Source organism: Cibotium barometz, chromosome 24 (assembly GCF_041138505.1).
Source record: "Cibotium barometz isolate CiBa-2024 chromosome 24, ASM4113850v1, whole genome shotgun sequence".
Lineage (NCBI taxonomy): Eukaryota > Viridiplantae > Streptophyta > Polypodiopsida > Cyatheales > Cibotiaceae > Cibotium > Cibotium barometz.
In genome coordinates, this window is record NC_141069.1 from 11,174,355 (window position 1) to 11,185,849 (window position 11,495).

Genomic DNA, 11,495 nt, shown 5'->3' on the forward strand with positions numbered 1-11,495 from the left:
TGGATACCAAGGTTTTGGTTTTCATTCGAGTACGGCCCAAAAGAAGTTCTTTATCTCTTGGGGAGTATAAGAAGTTATCCCCCAGATATTGTGAGCCTTATATCTGAATTCAATGAAAGTAGGTGACTTAGCCTACAAGCTTCTTTTACCTCCTCATCTCAAAGTTCTTAATGTATTTCATAGAAATAGGTGCCAAACCCAAAATCATGGAAAGACGGTAAAACTTCAGTGACAAGATACCGTTGGCTTCTAAGTTACGCTAGCTCCTTCCTTTATATAAGTCGTAACTTTTACCTGTCGCTCATAGTAATCTTACTTCCATCGATCTCCTTTCTTTCTTAATCTCCTTCATGGCTTGGCAACAGGAATTAGTTTTATCCATGATGATTTCTCACCTTCAAGACGCAAGTGAGTCTGTGAAGAAGGATTTTATAGAACAGTATGAGTGCTCACTCTTCCCTCACTTGGGAACTTCTGTAGCTCAGACCAAATGGCGGACCTATCAAGACATAACTAGGGTAACACCTTGGGGTCAGCAGCATTTTCGTAACAATGTCCACTTGGCCATGGTTATTGAAGCTTTGGGTTTGGGTCCCCGATACTACTGCGTCATGAGATCAAGACATCTTGGGTTTTCTGAGCGGGTCTTCTTACTGGCGTGTTTTCTTCCTCATCAAAAGATATGCCTTTACCCCGTTTTTGGCTTGCCTCTTAGAGGTCCTTTTGTTAGATCACCTCATACCACTGAGATAGGTGCGGCAATAACCAACAGAATTATTCCCATAGATGAGTTACCTTATACTTGTGTAGCTTGTGAGTGCTGCTTTTGTGACCATATGTTGGACGGGCTTATGGAAGTGTAAAGAGTTCTTCTATCTTTACTGTATAAGTTCCGAGAATGAATAAAGTTTAAATCTTGTTCTTATTTTGAATCTTGCTCTCTTTAAGACTTTTCTTGGTGGTTAATCTTGATTAAAATTTTTCTCTAAGTCTCATATTCGTGCATCTTGCGAAATTATCCCAGTTTGCGAGATGAGGACATCTCGCATTTTTTAAGTGGGGTAGAATGTAAGATTCCTCCCCCATTGATGTCTAGTATCTTCCCCTGTAATCAATCCCTCTTCAGAAATATAAAGACCTTGTTTCTAACTGTTTTAACCTAGAGAGAGAAAATATTCTAGAGAGAGAATATTCAGATTTTGAATATTTTTGGATAGAAAAATAACTCACCTTATTAAAATGAATTCCCCTGAAACAGAAATTCAGAAAGAATTTTCCAATGTGCAATTAGAATTAATTGGAAATAGGTATAAAGAACCTTAGTCTAAGGGTCTAGATTTTCAGAAATTTTTGGATTATGGTCCAATTAAGGTTCCTATGGGCCAATAGCATCAATCCATGTGTAGGGAGGAGATAAATCCTATTTGTAAAAGAAGATACCCAAAAATGAGTAAATGCTCACATAAGATGAAGAGTTAAAAATGTACAAGCTTTATTAGTAAAAAACTATGAGTAATATCAAAAAAATGAGATAAATTGAGTATCCAAAAATGAGTAAATGCTCACATAAGATGAAGATTTGAAAATGTACAAGTTTTATTAGTAAAAAACTATGAGTAATATAAAAAAAAAAGAGATAAATCGAGTATCCAAATATGAGTAAATGCTCACATAAGATGAAGAGTTGAAAATGTACAAGGTTTATTAGTAAAAAACTATGAGCAATATTAAAAATATGAGATATTTTGGGTATAATCATTCCATTTTGACACATATGTAAGGAAGGGGAGTTCTTTAAAGGAGGTGCATATTTCACATGCTTGAATGAGTTTTAAACTCAAAAATAATGTGATATTTTTATCTCTCCTCTCTCTTGAAACAAACCAAATCAAAATGGAACCAAACCGAATCAAAAAGTAACCAAACTAGGTCCAAATCTAGTCCAAATTCAACCAAACTGACTTGGAAAATTCTAGAATCAGTTTGTTTGGTTAAAAGCTCAATTTTTCCTATAAATAGAAGCCTCCCCTTGTTGAAAAAAAGATAGTGTTTACACATTGTTACTCTACTCCACCTAAGCCAAGAACTGTGAATTCTTTAATAATTCACTAGTTTTTGACACTTCTCTCTTTCTTCAATTCCCATTGGTGGCTCCATCAATATACTAAACCAATTGATTGGTTGGGGGCCTCTACCGTGAATAAAGAATCAAGCAAATTGTAAGGTAAGTATGGTGAATTTTGATCTTTTCTATAATTTCTCAATGTTTCTCTCTTCTCAACTCCTCTCAAGCTTGAGAAGCTTAATAAGTATGGTATTTGAATGATATTAAAGTTAATTGATTAATGATAGTAAAGAATTACATAAATTTCCATTTATGTTTAATTCTAATGGTTTTTTCCCTCTCTCACTTAAGAAATAGCCATACTCATGATCCATTCTTAATCCAAATAATGAAGCTTTTCATAAAGCTTTTCCTTAATCCAAGATTAATCTATGCTTGAGAATAAATTAATAGTTTTTTTTAAATCTATGCTTTTAGTTTATGATTATTTTTGAATTAATCCATTAAGGGTTAATGGTCCAATAAGGGATCATTCTAATCATTCCCTTAAAGATAACCTATCTTTTAAAATAATTGAGATTTATTAGTTATAGTAGCGGAGCTATGGCAAAATTTTATAAAAATTTACACATAAAATAATTTCATATTCAAAGCATGAAAAGAGGATTTCCTACCATATTCTAGGAGTTATCATCCTAGATTAATTGAAAGATATACATTGTAATCCTAGAGAAATTGATTTTTATATTATGCATAATTGAATTTCATGCATAGAGGTATGCATAAGAGATGAATATTTTATTATAAAAGAGTTACTTTTAGCATAATTGAAATTCATGCATAGAGGTATGCATAAGAGATGAATATTTTATTATAAAAGAGTTACTTTTAGCATAATTGAAATTCATGTATAGAGGTATGCATAAGAGATGAATATTTTATTATAAAAGAGTTACTTTTAGCAGAACTGAATTTCTGTTCCATGTAATTTGAACACATGTTGCACAGATTAACTAATCCTAGAGGGTTAGGGGGGGCTCAAGATTGGGGATGAACAAGTTGATACCTAGCTAGGGTTTTTGGATTGATGAAACAAGTTTAATGGTGGTGGCGAGTTAGCTATTTATGGTGTAGTCGTCACTACATAAGTGAGAGTTTGGGTTATTGTGAGACATAGTTGTGTAGATGCACCACTGAAGGTTTGGTTTTTGAACCAGGAGACCAGACTTGCTCATGCCATGCACATGGCGAGTATGTAGGTTGGCATGTCGAATAAAAGATTAATCCTTGCTAACACCTTGATACAATGTCCTAAAAATTCCTAGTATGACTCCCATCCATCAACAATGAATAGAGCTCGGCCCTCGTAAATGAGAAAGAAGCAAACATTATATAGAGCTAGGCCCTTGTAAATGAGAGAGAGAGAAACATTATAGAGCCAGGGCCGCCTTAAGGATAAATGAGAAATACATGCAATTATTCTCTTAAGCTCAGTTCTCTCTCAAGTAGTTTGGCGTCTCTTATCCTTGTACCATTAAAAATTTATATTTAAAAAGGACGCCTCAGAGCACATGCGTTAACTAAGCATATATTGAATTCCTCCTATGATGCCTCATTCCACCACATTGAGATTTCAAAGAAATTATATGAACACCTTTATCATCCACTTCCAAAGAACACTTGGTGACAACACATTATGTTATTAAAAAATAACATTATAATTTAAACAATATTCTTTAATGTATATCACTTTCATTAAATTGAAACTCTTAAAACCATTTCATTTGTGTATGTAAAAAAACATTATATTTATAAATACGATATATAGAATAAATATTTACACATAAATTTATGAAATTATTGCCTATAGAAGATTCATTTATAATTTTAAAATTAAGAATACACTTAAATTTATACTAAGTTCAACTAAAAGAAATCACTCAAGTTTATAATTTGTACACCCTAAACATTTCAAACCATTTAAATAAAGGGAGAGAAACTATGGTCACACTTTTAACCCCTCATTAAAACTTATGAGGACAAATGCAGCATTATGAGATGACTTACCTCTTTAGGGTAAGGGATGATACTTGATGCCCCATGCTACCCAACACAGTCTTCATTAGGACAATAATTGTATATACAAGAGACAATATTTGATTCATGCAAACTAATTCTAAATTGTTAAATCTATAGAAATGTTAACAATGAATATATTTTTTCTTCACAAGCAAGATGCATGCATGATCAATAGCCGCGATCTTTCGCCCTTCAACGGTCATGCCCTACACAAAGCCAACGATGTCGATTCACCTTCAATTAATGCAGCTACCTCAAATCCAATATGACCAACTCAAATCCATATGGTTCTTTCTTCAATGGGGCCAAGCTCTCCCAAACTTGGATGACTTAGATCTCTTAGGCATCAACGATCAAGATCATCTAATGAAACATATGCTTTCAATTGAGAGACTTGGAATACATCATGCAAACGCGTAGTTGCCGGTAGCATCAACTTGTAAGTCACTTGTCCCACTCTTCTCCGCACTTTGTATGGACCATAATATCTATGAGCCAATTCGGTGTTGGTATTACCCTTGAGAGATGCATATCTTGATTCGGGAATGTATAAAAGCACCCAATCCCCTTCTTTGGGCTCCACAAATCTCCCATGGTATTGCTTCATACTCCTTTAAGCAAGCTTTAAATTGTCCTTGGATTGTTGTAGAAGTGTTTTCATCATTTGAGCCTCATTCTTTGCATTTCGATTTGTAACCTCTTCTTTATTGATCGCCATTGGTACACTCGTCGCTATCCATAGATGGCCTTAAAAGATGACACTCCAATTCTCAAATGATTTGTACTATTTTATAAGGAAATTGTGCCAAAAGGCAACCAATCATCCCATGCATGTTGAGTGTCATGGCAATAAAGTCTTTATACATGAACACTCACTTATTAACTCTCTCTATTTGCCCATCCATTTTTGGGTGATAGGCGATGCTAGGAGTCAATTTGGTCCCCACAAGGTCAAACAGTGTCCTCTAGCATGAACCCGTAAATTTGGCATCTCTATCACTCTCACAAGTTATTAAGGCATTCCATGTAATTTGAACACATGTTGCACAGATTGTCTTACGGAAGGAATGAGATTAACTAATCCTAGAGGGTTAGGGGGGCCCAAGATTGGGGATTAACAAGTTGATACCTGGCTAGGGTTTTTGGATTGATGAAACAAGCTTAATGGTGGTGGCGAGTTAGATATTTATGGTGTAGTTATCACTACATAAGTGAGAGTTTGGGTTATTGTGAGACATAGTTGTGTAGATGCACCACTGAAGGTTTGGTTTTTGAATCAGGAGAGCAGACCTGCTCATGCCATGCACATTGAGAGTATGTAGGTTGGCATGTCGAATAAAAGAGAAGTTTTGATTAATCCTTGCTAACACCTTGATACAATGTCCCAAAAATTCCTAGTATGACTTCCATCCATCAACACATTATAGAGCTTGGCCCTTATAAATGAGAAAGAAACAAACATCATATAGAGCTAGGCCCTTGTAAATGAGAGAGAGAGAAACATTATAGAGCTAGGGCGACCTTAAGGATAAATGAGAAATACATGTAATTATTCTCTTAAGCTCAGTTCTCTCTCAAGTAGTTTGGCATCTCTTATCCTTGTAGCATTAAAAACTTATATTTAAGAAGGACGCCTCAGAGCACATGCATTAACTAAGCATATATTGAATTCCTCCTATGATGCCTCATTCCACCACATTGAGACTTCAAAGAAATTATACGAACACCTTTATCCTCCACTTCCAAAGAACACTTGACAACACAATCCTTGCTATCCATTATGTTATTAAAAAATAACATTATAATTTAAACAATATTCTTTAATGTATATCACTTTCATTAAATTGAAACTCTTAAAACCATTTCATTTGTGTATGTAAAAAAACATTATATTTATAAATACGATATATAGAATAAATATTTACACATAAATTTATGAAATTATTGCCTATAGAAGATTCATTTATAATCTTAAAATTAAGAATACACTCAAATTTATACTAAGTTCAATCAAAAAAATTCACTCAAGTTTATATTTTTTACACCCTAAACATTTCAAACCATTTAAATAAAGGGAGAGAAACTATGGTCACACTTTTAACCCCTCATTAAAAACTTATGAGATTAAATGCAGCATTATGAGATGAGTTACCTCTTCAGGGAAAGGGATGATACTTGATGCCCCATGCTACCCACACACAGTCTTCAGGACAAGAAATGTATATACAAGAGACAATATTTTATTCATGCAAACTAATTCTAAATTGTTAAATCTATAGAAATGTTAACTAAGAATATATTTTTTCACAAGCAAGATGCATGCATGATCGATAGCGGCGATCTTTCGCCCTTCAACGGTCATGCCCTACACAAAGCCAACGATGTCGATTCACTCAAATTTATACTAAGTTTAATCAACAAAATTCACTCAAGTTTATATTTTTTACACCCTAAACATTTCAAACCATTTAAATAAAGGGAGAGAAACTATGGTCACACTGTTAACCCCTCATTAAAAACTTATGAAGACAAATGCAGCATTATGAGATGACTTACCTCTCCAGGGAAAGGGGGATGATACTTGATGCCCCATGCTACCCACCAACACAGTCTTCAGGACAAGAAATGTATATACAAGAGACATGTCATATTTGATTCATGCAAACTAATTCTAAATTAATAAATCTATATAAATGTTAACTATGAATATATTTTTTCACAAGCAAGATGCATGCATGATCAATAGCGGCAATCTTTCGCCCTTCAACGGTCATGCCCTACACAAAGCCAACGATGTCGATTCACATTCGATTAATGCAGCTGCCTCAAATCCAATATGACCAACTCAAATCCATATGGTTCTTTCTTCGATGGGGCCAAGCTCTCCCAAACTTGGATGACTTAGATCTCTTAGACATCAACGATCGAGATCATCTAATGGAACATATGCTTTCACTTGAGAGACTTGGAACACATCATGCATACGTGTAGTTGCCGGTAGCATCAACTTGTAAGTCACTTGCCCCACTCTTCTCTGCACTTTGTATGGACCATAATATCTATGAGCCAATTCAGTGTTGGTATTACCCTTGAGAGATGCATATCTCCCGATCCCCTTCTTTGAGCTCCACAAATCTCCCATGGTATTGCTTCATACTCCTTTGAGCAAGCTTTAAATTGTCCTTGGATTGTTGTAGAAGTGTTTTCATCATTTGAGCCTCATTCTTTGCATTTCGATTTGTAACCTCTTCTTTATTTATCGCCATTGGTACACTCGCTATCCATAGATGGCCTTAAAAGATGACACTCCAATTCTCAAATCATTTGTACTATTTTATAAGAAAATTGTGCCAAAAGACAACCAAGCATCCCATGCATGTTGAGTGTCATGGCAATAGTGTCTCAATACATGGACACTCACTTATTAACTCTCTCTATTTGCCCATCCATTTTTGGGTGATAGGCGATGCTAGGAGTCAATTTGGTCCCCACAAGGTCAAACACTGTCCTCTAACATGAATCCGTAAATTTGGCATCTCTATCACTCTCACAAGTTATTAAGGCATTCCATGTAATTTGAACACATGTTGCACAGATTGTCTTACTAACGGAAGGAATGAGATTAACTAATCCTAGAGGGTAAGGGGGGGCTCAAGATTAGGGATTAACAAGTTGATACCTGGCTAGGGTTTTTGGATTGATGAAACAAGCTTAATGGTGGTGGCGAGTTAGCTATTTATGGTGTAGTCATCACTACATAAGTGAGAGTTTGGGTTATTGTGAGACATAGTTATGTAGACGCACCACTTAAGGTTTGGTTTTTGAACCGGGAGAGCAGACCTTCTCATGCCATGCACATGGCATGTATGTAGGTTGGCATGTCGAATAAAAGAGAAGTTTTGATTAATCATTGCTAACACCTTGATACAATGTCCCAAAAAATCCTAGTATGACTCCCACCATCAACACATTATAGAGCTCGGCCCTTGTAAATGAGAAAGAAATAAACATTATATGGAGCTAGGCCCTTGTAAATGAGAGAGAGAGAGAATCATTACAGAGCTAGGGCCTTAAGGATAAATGAGAAATATATGCAATTATTCTCTTAAGCTCAGTTCTCTCTCAAGTAGTTTGGGCGTCTCTTATCCTTGTAGCATTAAAAAATTATATTTAAAAATGATGCCTCAGAGCACATGCGTTAACTAAGCATATATTGAATTCCTTCTATGATGCCTCATTCCACCACATTGAGACTTCAAAGAAATTATACGAACACCTTTATCCTCCACTTCCAAAGAACCCTTGACAACACAATCCTTGCTATCCATCATGTTATTCAAAAATAACATTATAATTTAAACAATATTCTTTAATGTATATCACTTTCATTAAATTGAAACTCTTAAAACCATTTCATTTGTGTATGTAAAAAAAACATTATATTTATAAATACGATATATAGAATAAATATTTACACATAGATTTATGAAATTATTGCCTATATAAGATTCATTTATAATTTAAAAATTAAGAATACACTCAAATTTATACTAAGTTCAACTAAAAAAAAATCACTCAAGTTTATATTTTGTACACCCTAAACATTTCAATAAAGGGAGAGGAACTATGGTCACACTTTTAACCCCTCTTAAAAAACTTATGATGAGGACAAATGCATTATGAGATGACTTACCTCTTCAGGGAAAGGGGGATGATACTTGATGCCCCATGCTACCCACCAACACAGTCTTCAGGACAAGAAATGTATATACAAGAGACATGTCATATTTGATTCATGCAAACTAATTCTAAATTGTTAAATCTATAGAAATGTTAACTATGAATATATTTTTTCACAAGCAAGATGCATGCATGATCAATAGCGGCGATCTTTCGCCCTTCAACGATCATGCCCTACACAAAGCCAATGATTTCGATTCACGTTCAATTAATGCAACTGCCTCAAACCCAATATGACCAACTCAAATCCATATGGTTCTTTCTTCGATGGGGCCAAGCTCTCCCAAACTTGGATGACTTAGATCTCTTAGACATCAACGATCGAGATCATCTAATGGAACATATGCTTTCAATTGAGAGACTTGGAACACATCATGCATACATGTAGTTGCCGATAGCATCAACTTGTAAGTCACTTGCCCCACTCTTCTCTGCACTTCGTATGGACCATAATATCTATGAGCCAATTTGGTGTTAGTATTACCCTTGAGAGATGCATATCTTGATTCGGGAATGTATAAAAGCACCCAATCCCGTTCTTTGAGCTCCACAAATCTCCCATGGTATTGCTTCATACTCCTTTAAGCAAGCTTTAAATTGTCCTTGGATTGTTGTAGAAGTGTTTTCATCATTTGAGCCTCATTCTTTGCATTTCGATTTGTAACATCTTCTTTATTGATCGCCATTGGTACACTCGCTATCCATAGATGGCCTTAAAAGATGACACTCCAATTCTCAAATCATTTGGACTATTTTATAAGAAAATTGTGCCAAAAGGCAACCAATCATCCCATGCATGTTGAGTGTCATGGCAATAGTGTCATGGCTATAGTGTCTCAATACATGGACACTCACTTATTAACTCTCTCTATTTGCCCATCCATTTTTGGGTGATAGGCGATGCTAGGAGTCAATTTGGTCCCCACAAGGTCAAACAGTGTCCTCTAACATGAATCCGTAAATTTGGCATCTCTATCACTCTCACAAGTTATTAAGGCATTCCATGTAATTTGAACACATGTTGCACAGATTGTCTTACTAATGGAAGGAATGAGATTAACTAATCCTAGAGGGTAAGGGGGGGCTCAAGATTAGGGATTAACAAGTTGATACCTGGCTAGGGTTTTTGGATTGATGAAACAAGCTTAATGGTGGTGGCGAGTTAGCTATTTATGGTGTAGTCATCACTACATAAGTGAGAGTTTGGGTTATTGTGAGACATAGTTGTGTAGATGCACCACTTAAGGTTTGGTTTGAACCGGGAGAGTAGACGTGCTCATGCCATACACATGGCGAGTATGTAGGTTGGCATGTCGAATAAAAGAGAAGTTTTGATTAATCCTTGCTAACACCTTGATACAATGTCCCAAAAATTCCTAGTATGACTCCCACCATCAACACATTATAGAGCTCGGCCCTTGTAAATGAGAAAGAAACAAAAATTATATAGTGCTAGGCCCTTGTAAATAATGAGAGAGAGAGAGAGAGAGAAACATTATAGAGCCAGGGCCTTAAGGATAAATGAGAAATACACATAATTATTCTCTTAAGCTCAGTTCTCTCTCAAGTAGATTGGGCGTCTCTTATCCTTGTAGCATTGAAAAATTATATTTAAAAAGGACGCCTCAGAGCACATGCGTTAAGTAAGCATATATTGAATTCCTCCTATGATGCCTCATTCCACCACATTGAGACTTCAAAGAAATTATATGAACACCTTTATCCTCCACTTCCAAAGAACACTTGACAACACAATCCTTGCTATCCATTATGTTATTAAAAAATAACATTATAATTTAAACAATATTCTTTAATGTATATCAGTTTCATTAAATTGAAACTCTTAAAACCATTTCATTTGTGTATGTAAAAAAACAATATATTTATAAATATGATATATAGAATAAATATTTACACATAAATTTATGAAATTATTGCCTATAGAAGATTCATTTATAATTTTAAAATTAAGAATACACTCAAATTTATACTAAGTTCAATCAAAAAAATTCACTCAAGTTTATATTTTTTACACCCTAAACATTTCAAACCATTTCAAGTATAGATTTTTTACACCCTAAACATTTCAAACCATTTAATTAAAGGGAGAGAAACTATGGTCACACTTTTAACCCCTCATTAAAAACTTATGAGGACAAATGCAGCATTATGAGATGACTTACCTCTTCAGGGAAAGGGGGATGATACTTGATGCCCCATGCTACCCACCAACATAGACTTCAGGACAAGAAATGTATATACAAGAGACATGTCATATTTGATTCATGCAAACTAATTCTAAATTATTAAATCTATATAAATGTTAACTATGAATATATTTTTTCACAAGATAGATGCAAGCATGATCAATAGCGGGGGAGATCTTTCGCCCTTCAACGGTCATGCCCTACACAAAGCCAACGATGTCGATTCACGTTCGATTAATGCAGCTGCCTCAAATCCAATATGACCAACTCAAATCCATATGGTTCTTTCTTCGATGGGGCCAAGCTCTCCCAAACTTGGATGACTTAGATCTCTTAGACATCAACGATCGAGATCATCTAATGGAACATATGCTTTCAATTGAGAGACATGGAACACATCATGC